The following is a 13,775-nucleotide window of genomic DNA, read 5'->3' as shown; positions in this document are numbered from 1 at the left end:
GTAAATTTATTGAGACTCATTTTATGGCCCAGAATATACTCTATCTTGGTAAATGTTCCACGGGCACTTGGAAGAATGTGTCTTCTGTGGTTTTGTGGTTGTTTAATAATTTTGTTCATCTTTTATATCCTTATTAATTTTCTCTCTACTTGTTCTATTGAGAGAATAGTTGGAAATTTCATATTTGCCTGTTTTTCCTCACAGTTCTTTCAGTTTTTACTTCAGATATTTTGAAGTTCTGTTCTTAGATGCATAAACATTTGGAGTTGTTCGGTCCTATTCGTAGGACATGAATTCATGTCCTATCCATAATGATAAAAGATTGACTCCATTATGAAATGACCTTCATTGTCCCTGGTAATATTCTTTGCTATAAAATTTACTTTGTCTGATATTAATATAACCACTTTTTATTTCTTTTGATCAGTGTTAGCATGTTATATCTTTTTTCCCCATTATTTTAACTTTAAACCTTTTGTTTTATATTTATTTTTAAAAATGATTTTTTTAATGTTTATTTATTTCTGAGACAGAGAGAGACAGAACATGAGCAGGGAAGGGGCAGAGAGAGAGGGAGACACAGAATCAGAAGCAGGCTCCAGGCTCTGAGCGGTCAGCACAGAGCCTGATGCAGGGCTCGAACTCACAAACCATGAGATCATGACCTGAGCCGAAGTTGGTCTCTCAACAAACTGAGCCACCCAGGCGCCCCAAACCTTTGTTTTACATTTAATGTGCATTTCTTGCAGAAAGCTTACGGTGAGGACTTGCATCTTTAAGTCTAATTTGACAACCTCCGTCTCTTAATTTGTGTATTTAGACTACTTTCCTTTAAACATGACTATTGTTAAGCTTGTGATTTTAGATAGTATTACCTGTATAATACTTTCTAACATGTCATTGGCTTGCTTGGCCTCTGGCTATCCTAATGTCCATCACACAGAATTCACATGTGTCCAGTCCAAAAGACTGGATTTGAGCTAACAAGGAATTTAACACTAGAAGCTCAACTATTCTAGAAATTCCTAGATAATGCAAAGTACCAAAACTGACTCAAGAAGAAATAGAAAATCTAAACAAATCTGAAACAAGTAAAGACATTGAAATTACTAATCAAAAATCTTCCCCTCCCGCCCCCCCCATCCCCCACATACCAGTACTGGAAGGCTTCACTGATGAGTTATATCAATGATATAGAGAATAATTAACACTAATTCTTTGCAAACCATTCTGAAAAATAGATAAGGCAACACTTCCTATTCATTGTAAGAGGCCAATGTTACCCTGATACCAAAAATAAATAAACATATCACAGGAAAACAAAACTACAGACCGATATCTCTTATGAATATAGACATAAAAATCTCAATCCAGACAGAATCCAGCAACCTCTAAAAAGGATCATACATCACGACCCGGTGGGATTTAGACCATACAAAAATCAATCAATGTCATAGAGTACATTAACATAATAAAGGACAAAACCACGTGATCATCCCAACAAATGCAGACAAAGCATTTGACAAAACTCCAACACACTCTCATGATAAAACACTCTACATCCTTGGAATGGAAGGGAACTTCCTCATCCTGATAAAAGTTATCTATGAAAAACCCACAGCTGACATCATGCTTAATGATGAAGGACTGAAGTCTTTACCCCTAAAGTCTTTACCCCTTGTTCCTAAGATTAGGAACAAGACAAGAATGTTTGCTCTTGCTACTTCTAGCCAACATTGTCCTAGAAGTTCTCACCTGAGCAGTTAAGCTCCAAAAAGAAATAAAAGATATCTAGATCGAAGAAAGAAGTACAACTGTTTCCAGATAACATGATCTTCTGTAGAGAAAATCCTAAGGAATCCACCAAAAACTATTAGAATTAATAAACAGGTTTAGCAATGTTGCAGTGTACAAGACAGACATGCAAAAATCAGTTGTATTTTACACACTAGCCACAGACTAAAACTGAAATTAAGGGGAAATTTTCATTTACAATAGCATAACCATAAAATATGTAGGAATAAGTTTAACAACAGAACTGCTAGAAAGGTGCCCTGAAGACTACAAAACACTGTAGAATTAAAGAAGACCTAAATAAATGGAAAGACATCCCTTGTTCATGGTTTGGCAAGTTCAGTATTTTCAGATTTCTATCTTTCCTAAATTGAATCAGCCTAATTCCTATTAAAATCCCAGCTAACTTTTTTGTGGAAATTGACAAGCTGGTTCTAAAATTCATATGGAAATGCAAAGGAACTAGAATAGCCAAAACAATCTTAAAAAAGAAGAAGAAAGTTGGAAGACTCACACTTCCTGATTTTAAAACTTACTTCAAAGCTACAGCAAGAGGAAGACGCACACAGATCAATGCCAGGTTTCTCCAGGCCAAAGAATGAGGTTGGACCTCTACTCTACACCATTTACAAAAATTAATTCCAAATGGATAAAAGACCTAAATGTAAGAGCTAAAGCTATAAAACTCTTATAAGGAAACACAAATATTCATAGTCTTGGAGAGAAACCTAAAGCACAAGCAAAAAAAGAAAAAAAGTAGATAAGCTGGACTTTATCAAAATGAAAAACATTTGTGCATCAAAGGATACTATCAAGAAAGTAACAAAATAACAGGGGTGCAAGGATAGGCAAAATGGGTGAAGGGTAGTGGGAGATACAGGCTTCCAGTTATGCAAAGAATAAGTCACAGGAATAGAAGGTACAGGGAATATATATATCAATGATATTATAATAGCACTATATGGTGACAGATGGTAGCTACACTTGCAGGGATCATAGCATAATGTATGAACTTGTCAAATTACTTTATTACACACCTAAAAGTAATGTAACATTGTGTATCAACTATGCTTCAATAAAAAAGTGAAAGAATGAAGGTAAAAATCATATCAACTCAATAGGTACAGAGTAGTATTTGACAAATTCAACATCCATTGATGATAAAAACTCTCAACAAAGCAGATCTAGAGGGAATGTACCTAAACATACTAAAGGCCATATATGATCACAAAACCACAGTTAACATTGTACTCAGTTGTGAAAAGCTGAAAATTTTTTTTTCTAAGATCAGGAACAAGACAAGGATGCCCACCTTTACCACTTCTATTCAACATAGTATTGGAAGTCGTAGCCAGAACAATTAGGCAAGGAAAAGAAATAAAAGGCATCAAAACTGGAAAAGAAGAAGTAAAATTGTCACAACTTGCAGATGACATGATATATATAGAAAATCCTGAAGACACCACCAAAAATCTATTAGAACTAATAAATGAATTCAGTAAAGTTGTAGGATATAAAATAAATATACAAAAATCTGTTGTGTTTCTATACACTAATAACAAACTATCATAAAGAGAAATTAAGAAATAGTTCCATTTAAAATTGCATCAAGAAGAATAAAATACCTAGGGATAAATTTAACCAAGAGACCTGTACACTGAAAACTATAACACATTGATGAAAGAAATTGCAGACACGAACAATTGGAAAGAACGAAGCTGGGGGCATCATGCTCCCTAATTTCAAAAGATATTACAAAGTTATGGCAATCAAAACACACAGAGGTGGAACAGAAGACCATTCAGAAATCAACCCATTGACATATGGTGAATTAATTTACAACAAAGGAAGCAAGAATGGGAAAAGGATAGTCTCTTCAATAAACGGTGCTGGGAAAACTGGACAGCCACATGCATAAGAATGAAACTGGACCACTATCTTACACTATACACAAAAGTTAACTCAAAATGGATTAAAGATTTGAATGTAAGACCTGAAACCATGAAACTCCTGGAAGAAAACATAGGCGGTAAGATCCCTGATATCAGTCTTAGCGATGAATTTTGAATCTGATTCCAAACACAAAAGCTTTTATAAAGCAAAAATAAACAAGTGGGACTACATCAAAATAAAGAGCTTCTGCTCAGCAAAGGAAACCATCAACAAAATGAAAAGGCAGCCTACTGAATGTGAGAAAATGTTTGCAATTCATATACCTGATAAAGGGTTTAATAATCCAAAATATATTTAAAAACTCATAGAACTCAATAACAAGTGTGCCTGAGTGGCTCAGTCAGTTGAGCATCTGATTCTTGGTTTTGGCCCAGGTCAGAATCTTACAGTTCATGGTTTTAAGCCCTACGTGGCTCTGCCCTGGCAGTGCAGAGCCTGCTTGGGATTTTTTTTTATAATAGCCCCAAACTTGAACCAACCCAATGTCCAGCAACAGAAAAATGGATAAGCAAGTTGTTCCTGAAGTGATGGAAGTGTGGGTTATATAAGCTGTTGCATTCATCAAAAGTCATTGTTTTGTGAGCTGATTTGTGTATTTTGTTCTGTGTAAATAAATTTAACTTTAAGGAAAGAACTGGAAGTTCAGTTGCTTGAGCATCCAACTCTTGATTTCGGCTAATATCGTGATCCCAGGGTCGTGGGATAAAGCCCCGCATCCATCTCTGTGCTGAATGCGCTCTCTCTCTCTGTGTCTCTCACTCTAAAATTAAAAAAAAAAAAAACCCTGCACACCAAAAAAAGTGAAAAGAAAACCCACGGAATAGGAGGAAATATTTGCAAATCTGATAAGGGTCTGATACTCAGTATATGTAAAGAAGTAATACAACTCAACGACTAAGGAACAAACAATACAACTTTAAACATGGGAATTGAATTGAATAGAATAGACAATTTTCCAAAGAAGATATACAAATGGCCTATACCTACATGAAAAGATGCTTAACTTTTCACTAGTCATTTGAGATATCACATTCAAACCACAATGAGATTGCACTTCAAACCCATAAAGATGGCTATAATCAAAAAGTCTTCTTTTTTTTTCTTAATCATCAAAAAGTCTTAAAATAACAGTGTTGGTGAGGATGTGCAGAAATTGAAAACCTCATACATTGCTGGTGGGATTGTAAAATGGTACAGCCATGTTCTGAAACAATTTTGTTCCTCAAAATATTAAACATAAAGTTACCATATCACCCAACAGTTCCATTCTTAGGTGTATATCCATGAGAATTGAAAATACATGTCCAAACAGAAAAAAATATATACAACAAATTTTCATAATAAGATTATTCATGAAAGTCAAAGATTAGAAAGAACCCAAGTGTTTATCAGCTGATGAATGGATAAACAATCCATGGTTTATCTGTACAATGAGATATTATTCAGTGGAAAAAGTAATGAAGTGTATTCATTAATGCTACATAGTCTATGATGTCATTTACATGAAATATTCAGAATATTTCATAATAGACAAATTTGTACAGACGTAAAGTAGATTAGTGGTTGCCAGGGTCTAGGGGAAAAAGAAGAATGAGGAGTAACAATAGGGTATGAGGTTTCGTTTTGGGGTGATGAAATTGTTCTGAAATTAGATAGGGGTTATGATGCACATTTTATGAATACACTAAAACAACTGAATTTTATAAATTTCATAAAAGTTAAATTTACCATATTTACCATGTCTCATAAATTTACCATAAGATGAAGAATTTTATGGTATATGAGTTATATCTCTGAAAAGGAATTATTCATATATTCATGAAAGTTCAATCAAGAAAATTTAAGCAAGATGTATAGGTTTGTATAAGAAAGAATAGCTTTCTATTTACCTTTAAATTGGAGAAGATAATTACGGAAATGTCCTCTTCGCAATTTTAAATGTAAACCTGAAATACCTAGGAATAATCTTAAGGGTTGATATGAAAGCACTACAAAACTTTTAGAGAAAGCTTTCCAAAACAACAGAATGAGAATGGCCAATTCAACAAATAATTTTGAAAATTAGCTCTTTGTCTAAAAAAAATTACCTCACAGTCTCATCTCAATTTATAAGAATTGCAACAAATTATAAAACTGAATGCAAAAAAATTTGAATAAAACAATGGGAAATTATGGATCAGTATTTCATTTATTTCAGGAGAAAGGGTTTTTTTTTTAATTATAATTGTTCATAATATTAAATATCCAAGGAGTAAGATACCCTCATACTCTGAAGAAGAGAGCATAAATGGTACAATCCACTGAAAATATCTGGTAATATGTATCAAGAGCTTTTTAAAAAGTGAGTTATTTTTTTGAAATCTAAAGAAAAGTGTATACAAAAATTGATCTGCAAAAATTATTCATAATGTTCTTAAAATATTGGTGTATAGGTAAGACAAACATATGCATAAACATAGATTACACTAGGTGTCAGCCAGAAAATACAGTATTCAGTCAGGCAGCTTAGGAAGGTGACCTGAAAGAGAAAGGTTTGTCAGGGGCTGGGGAGGTAGAACACAGTAGAGAGAAACTAACCCAAGAATACAGCAGGTCCTAGTCTATAAGCAAAGAATGTTATGAGGGGCACTTAAAAAAATAGGTCAAGCTCATGAAAAAGGGGGCTTTGAAGGCTATAATCACATATACTTGTTAAGTTGCCAACAATAGTACATTTGCTTGGGGTGCCTGGGTGGCTCAGTCAGTTAAGCTTAAGCATCTGACTTTGGCTCAAGTCATGATATCATGGTTCATGAGTTCAAGCCCCACATCATGTCAGGCTCCATGATGACAGCTCAGAGCCTGGAGCCTGCTTCAGGTTCTGTGTCTTCTTCTCTCTCTGCCCTTCTCCCACTCACACTTTGTCCCTTTCTCTCTCTCTCCTCTCTCTCTCTCTCTCTCTCTCTCAAATAAGTAAACATTAAAAACATTTTAAAAAGAAAATAGTACATATGCAGAAGGATTATGATTTTTTTTCATATTATAGCCAGGTTTACATAGATAAAATTTTTCCTATGTTCTCTAGTCACTAGAAAAGTTTTCCTAAGTTGGCATCTGTTCCAGTATAAAAATATGAGACTTTATATCTTTAAAAAATATGTTTGACCTTGTATACCACCTTTCTTGTAAGTTCCCTTTTCAATTAGTTTTCAATCCATTCTAAACGTGATAAGAGAGATGAAACAATGTTCCCCAATATAGATAGTAACAACTGATATGTATAGAAGTTAATGCACTAGATTTCTATTTTCCATTCTTAGACTTTTGGGGCTTTGAAGGAGTGAGAAAAAAATGTTCATTGGATTGTAGTTTAGAATGAAAAAAAATAATGATGTGCTTAAAAGATTATGTGCCATCATATGTCATGCTATTTACAAATATAGAATGTTGTATGACAAAAATGCTCAAAAGAACCACATAAATTATATATTGTAATCCTAATATCATAAAACACGTTTACATATAGAAAAAATACTAGAGAATAAAATTCATCAAAATGCTAAGTGTTTCTGTACAGCTAGTGCTACTTTAGTTTAGGCATTCATTTTTCTCTGTTTGCTTATAGTTTCTATTGTTTTACTTGGACCATATATTATAGTTTTAATGAAGGAATCAATTTGCATGTAAAAACAGATGAGTCTGTGATATTGTATAATAGGCAAGGCGATGTAGTAGGTACTCTGGGACCTGCAAAGAAGTTTAAGTCAGAGTTTAAAATCTAGTGGTGAAACAAAGTGTAAATAGCTAGACAGTATGAGAACCAAAGAGCAATCACAGGAATACTTTATAATTAATTTCCAAAAGTTTCACTGACAATAACTGAAAGTTCTTCTATTTTAAGGGTAATTAATACCATCTAAAAAGTTAAAGATACTACCAGTCAGAGTCAGACAAACTGAAGAGTCATTACATACTCACATAGCAAATCCGAATTTCTTTTGTGGTCGCATCTTCTGCTTGCTAGCTAATATGTTTTGTGTATTTTACTGTGGGTTAAGGTGAAGGTGAATGCAATGGTAATTTTAGAGTTTTTATATATTTAATTTTTTGTATTTATATTGTTTAGCATCTTTTTTATGAGAAACCTAAAATAGGATAAATATATTAACATGCAACTAGTTATTGAGAATTTTATTTTCTTGTTTTTATAAGTAATCACACATACAAAAGAGTAACTTCATATTTGCAAAGACTTTTGTCATCTTTTTGTGGTCCCCTATGGCCTAGTACTATTTTTTATCTATAAACGTATGGTAAAGAAACTGAAAGACTAGGGGCGCCTGGGTGGCTTAGTCAGTTAAATCTCGGCCTCTTGATTTCGGCTCAGGTGGTTTCTGATATGTTTGTAATATGTAATATGCGATAAGTTGTAATAAGTATCAGTACTTCATGCCTTCTTATTAACGAGTAATATTCCATTGTATGTATGTGCGACATACATACATACCTGGTTTATTCATTCATCATTTGATGGATGAGTTGTTTCCATTCCTGACTATTATGAATAATGTTACCATGAACACTTACATACAGGTTTTTTTGTGTGTGAATCTATGTTTCAATTCTCATAGGTATATAAGAACTAGAAGTGGAATTATTGGGTCATGTAGTAAATCTATGTCTAGCATTTTCCACCAAATTGTTCTCGGGGCTGTATCATTTTCTGTTTCCAGCAGAGATGTATGAGGCTTCCAGCCTCTCCACATCTTCAGCAGTTATTATCCACTTAGTTTTATTATAACTGTCCTAGTCTGTGTGAAGTGATATTTCACTGTGCTGTTGATATACATTTCTTCAGTGATTAACAATGTCGAGAGTATTTTCGTGTGTTTATTGGTCATTTATATCTCTTTGAATATGTCAAGTCCTTTGCCTATTTTTAATTAGGTTGTTTGCCTTTTTGTTGTTGTATTCTGAGTTCTTTATATATTCTGGATATGGACCCTTATTAGAAAAATTATTTGAAAATATTTCTTTTTCAATTCCGGGGCTTTTCTTTTTCACTTCCGTGATAGTGTGCCTTGATATACAATTATTTTATTTTTGTGAAGTTCAGTTTATTTTTTCTTTTGTTACATGTGCTTTTGATATCATATTTAAGAAACCATTGCCTGATCCCAGATCAAAAATTTTACCTCTGTTTTCTCCTAAGCATTTCATAGTGTTAGCTCTCATATTTGGGTTTTATACCTTTGGAATTAATTTTTGCATAGTATGTAAAGTAGAGGTCTAAATTTATTCTTTTACATGTGGATATCCACTGGTCCCAGCACCATTTGTTAAAAAAAAACAAAACTATTTTTATTGAATGCTCTTGACACCATTGTCAAAAACAGTTGACCATGGGTGTAAAGGTTTATTTCTGGATAATCAATTTTATTCCATTGAATAAAATTTACCTTTAATTGCTCATACTTTAATTTACTCATATCTATCCGTATGCTAGTGCCATACTGTTTTGCTTGCTGTGGCTTTATAGCAACATTTGCAATCAGAAAGTATGAGTCGTCCAAGACCACTTTGGTTTTTTTCCTAGATCGTTTGGCTATTTGAAGTGCTTTGTAATTTCATATGAATTTTGGTATCGGTTTGTCCATTTCTGAAAATAAATCAATTGGAATCTTAGTAGGGAATGCATTACAATCTCTAGATTGACTTGAATCTATAGATCAATTTAGGAAGTATTGCCATATTCAGTCTTCTGATCCATGAACACTGATTGTCTTTCCATTTCTTTAGGTCTTCTTTAATTTCTTTCAGTAATGTTTTATAGATTTCAGCACACATATCTTTTACCTCCTTGGTTAAATTTATCCCTAAGTATTTTACTCATTTTGATGCTATAGTAAATGGAATTGTTTCCTCAGTTTCATTTTGGGATTGCTAGTATACAGAAATAAAACTTTTTTTTTTTTTGCATGTTGAACTTGTATTTTGCAACTTACTAAATTAGGTTTTTAGTTCAAATTGTGTGTGTATGTGTGCACGTGTGTGTATTCTTTAGGGTTTTTTATATATAAGACCATGTCATCTACTTATAGCAGTCCTTCTCCTGTTCCAATATGAATATCTTTTATTTCTTTTTCTCAACTAATTTCCATGGCTAGAACTTTTGGTACAGTGATGTGTAGAAGTGGTGAGAACAACTTTTTCGCCTTGATTGTGATACTAGGGGGAAAGATTTAAGTCTTTCACCATGGAATATATCAGCTGTGAGTTTTTCATAGAAGCCCAATATGGATCAAGTTGAAGAATTTAACTTCTATAGTTAGTTATTGATGTTTATATCATGAAGGAGTGTGAGATTTTTGTCAAATGCTTTTCCCTGCACAAATTAAGATGATCATGTGGGATTTTTCATTCTATTAATTCTATTAATATGGTATATTATATTGATTAATTTTTGTGGGTTAAACCACCTTGCATTCCCAGGATAAATCCTACTTGGTCATGGGATAGAATTCTTTTAACATGCTTTTGAATTTGAGTTGCTAGTATTTTGCTTAGGAATTTTGCATGTATATTCAAAAGGGATATTGGTCTGCAGTTGTCTTTTTGTGATGTCTTTATCTGGCTTTGGAATCAAAATAATGCTGGCCTCATAAAATAATACAGAATGTGTTTATCCCTCTTCTACTTTTAGAAGAGTTTGAAGATAATGGGTGTCAATTCTTTAAATGTTTGGTAGAATTCACTGGTGAAGCCATCTGGTCCTGATTCGTTTTTTTTTTTTGGAAAGTTTTTAATAATTGATTCAATATCTTTGCTTATTATGGATCTTTTGAGATACTCTACTTCTTCTTGAGTCAGTTTAGGTAATTCGTGTGTTTCTAGTAATTAGCCCATTCCATTTAGGTTACCTAGTTTTTTTGGTATACAGTATTTGGTATACAGTATAAGTATTCTCTTATAATCCTTTTTATTCTGTGAAGTTGCTAGTAATGTCTCCCCTTGCATTCCTGATTCTAATAATATGAATTTTCTGTTTTCTTTGTCAGAGTAACTAAAAATCTGTCAATTTTGTTTATCTTTTCAAAAAACCAGCTGTTGTTTGTTTATTGTCTCTATTGTTTTTCAATTATTTATTTCATCTTACTCCACTCGAATATTTATTATTTCCTTCCTTCAGGTTTCTTTCAATTTAGTTTGCTCTTTGTTTTCTAGTTTCTTAAGGTGGAAAGTTTGATTTGATATATTTCTTCTCTTTTGCATTAGCAGTTATAAATTTCCCTCTAAACACTAAATTTTTCAAAACTCATAAGCTTTGGTATGTTGTGTTTTCATTTTGATTTATTTCAAACTATTTTCTAATTTCTTCTGTGATTTCTTCTCTAACACATTGGTTGTTTAAGAGTGTGCCATTCCACCTTTTGGGATGAGCACTGGGTGTTGTATGGAAACCAATTTGACAATAAATTTCATATATTGAAAAAAAAAAGAGTGTGCCATTCAATTTCCACATATTTTTGAATTTTTCAGAGTTCCTTCTATTGTTATTTCCAATGTCAATCCATTGTGGTCAGAGAAAACACTTTGTAGGATTTTAATCTTTTTCAATATATTATGACTCATTTTGTGGCCTAATTTGTGTCTATCCTAGACAGTGCTCTCTGTGCACTTGAGAAGAATGTGTAATCTGCTATATGGTTTTATATACATGTCTATTAGATCTAGGTGATTCCTAATGTTGTTGAAGCCCTCGATTTTCTGATTGCCTGTCAAGACAGTCTATCCATTATTGAAATCAGGATATTGAAGTCTTCAACTATTAATGTAGAACTCTGTTTCTCTCTTGAGTTCTGTAGTATTTGCTTCATATATTTTGAGGCCCTGATGTTTGGTGCATGTGTATTTACAATTATTAATATTTTGATGGATTGATACTTATAACTTGTAGTGTCTTTGTCTCTTTTAACAAACTTAGTCTTAAACTATTTTTTAACATAGCCATTCCAGCTCTTCATTGGTCACTATTAGCATGGGGTATCTTTTTCTGTTGTTTAAGTTTCAACCTATTTTCTCTTTGGAGCCAAAGTGAATCTCTTGTAGACAACATACAGTTGGATCATTTTAAAAAATCTATTCTCCCATCTTTAACTTTTAGTTGGAGAATTCAACCAGTTTACATTTAATGTAATTACTCATAAGGAAAGACATACTTCTGTCATTTTGGTATTTATTTGTATGTATCTTTTATCATTTTATTCCTCAATTCCTTCATTACTACTTGCCCTTATGGTAAGACCACTTCTACATTTTTATTCCCTTTTCATCTATTTCTCTATGTGGTTGTTTTGTTAATAGTTGCCCTGAGGATTACAATTCACATTCTACAATTAATATTCTAAATATATAGGGGCTCCTGGGTGGCTCAGTCAGTTAAACGTTCCACTTCGGCCCAGGTCATGATCTCGCAGTTTGTGGGTCGAGTCCCTCGTCAGGCTCTGTGCTGATAGCTCAGAACCTGGATCCTGCTTTGGATTCTGTGTCTCCCTCTCTCTCTGCCCGTCCCCCGCTCATGCTCTGTCTCTATCTCAAAAATAAACATTTAAAAAAAAATAATATTCTAAATATATAAAATCCTGGTTTCAAATAATACCAATTTAGTTTCAATAGTATACAAAACCTTTGCCATATATCACTCTGCTTCCCTTTTTCTTTGTGTCACAAATTATAATCTTTCAACATTGTGTGACCATCAACATAGATTTATACTTATAACTCTATACAGTTGCCTGTTAAATTATATAAGAAAAAAGAATAGTTATAAACCAAAAATACATTAGTACTTACCTTTAGATTTATTTCTATAGTTACCTTTACCAATGTTCTTCATTATTTCATGTGCATTTCAGTTACTGCCTAGTGTCTTTTATTTCAGCCTAGAGGCCTTCCTTTAATATTTCTTTTATTTTTAACGTTTATTTATTTATTAGAGAGAGAGAGAAAGAGAGTGAACATGCACAAGTGGGGAAAGGGCAGAGAGAAAGGGAGAAAGAGAATCCTGAGCAGGTTCCTCACTGTCTGCACAGAGTTGATGCAAGGCTGGAACTCAAGAGCCATGAGATCATGACCTGAGTCAAAATCAAGAATCAGATGCTTAACTGAGTCACCCAGATGCCCCTTCCTTTAGTATTTCTTATAGAGCAGATCTACTAATGGTAAACTCTTTCCATTTTATTTATTTGGAAATGTCTTAATTTTTCCTTCATTTTTGAAAGACAGTTTTGCCAGATAATAGAATTCTTTGTTGACAGGTTTGTTTTTTCTTTTAGCATTTTTTTTTTTTTGTATATGTGCTGCTGAAGCAAGCATTCTTTTAGCATTTTTAATATATTATCCCACTGCCCTCTGGCCTCCATAGTTTCTGATAAGAGATTAGATCTTAGTCTTATTAAGAATCCCTTGTATGTAATGGGTAACTTTTTTCTGGTTGCTTTCAAGATTTTCTCTTCATTTTAGCTTTCAGCAGTTTGATTATAATGTGTCTTAATGTGAGTCTCTTTGAATTTGTCCTACTTTGATTACTTGAGCTTCTTAAATATGTAGATTTAAGTCTGTTGTCAAATTTGAGAAGTTTAAGTCATTATTTCTTCAAATGTTCTTTCTGGCTTGTTTCTCTTCTCTTTCTGGAACTCCCATTATGTAAATCCTAATATTCTTAATAGTGTACCACAGGTATCTCAGGCTCTATTCATTCTTCTTCATTTTATTTTCATTTCTGCTCCTCATACTGTACAATTTCAATTGACCTATATTCAAATATACTGATTCTTCCTTCTACATTGTCAAATCTTTTTAGAGAATTTAAATCCTTTTAGAGAATTTTTCATTTCAGTTATTGTACTTTTCAACTTTTCCATTTCTTCTTGGTTCCTTTTTATTTCTATTCATTGATATTCTCTATTTGGTGAAACATCATTCTTTCTTTAGTTCTTTGTGCATGGTTTCTTTGGCGTTTTGACCATATTTAGTACAGTTAACATCTT

General features: G+C 32.9%; 1 protein-coding gene across 1 annotated transcript in view; it reads left to right on the top strand.

The window, feature by feature from the left end:
* GPR158 (G protein-coupled receptor 158) overlaps positions 1-13,775 on the top strand; it is a 417,620-nt gene that overhangs the window by 366,748 nt on the left and 37,097 nt on the right. The window lies entirely within an intron of this gene.

The sequence above is a fragment of the Panthera pardus genome, unplaced genomic scaffold, assembly GCF_024362965.1.
Source record: "Panthera pardus isolate Hobbes unplaced genomic scaffold, ASM2436296v1 HiC_scaffold_6, whole genome shotgun sequence".
Taxonomy (NCBI): domain Eukaryota; kingdom Metazoa; phylum Chordata; class Mammalia; order Carnivora; family Felidae; genus Panthera; species Panthera pardus.
This window is presented reverse-complemented; position numbering and strand designations above follow the sequence as displayed.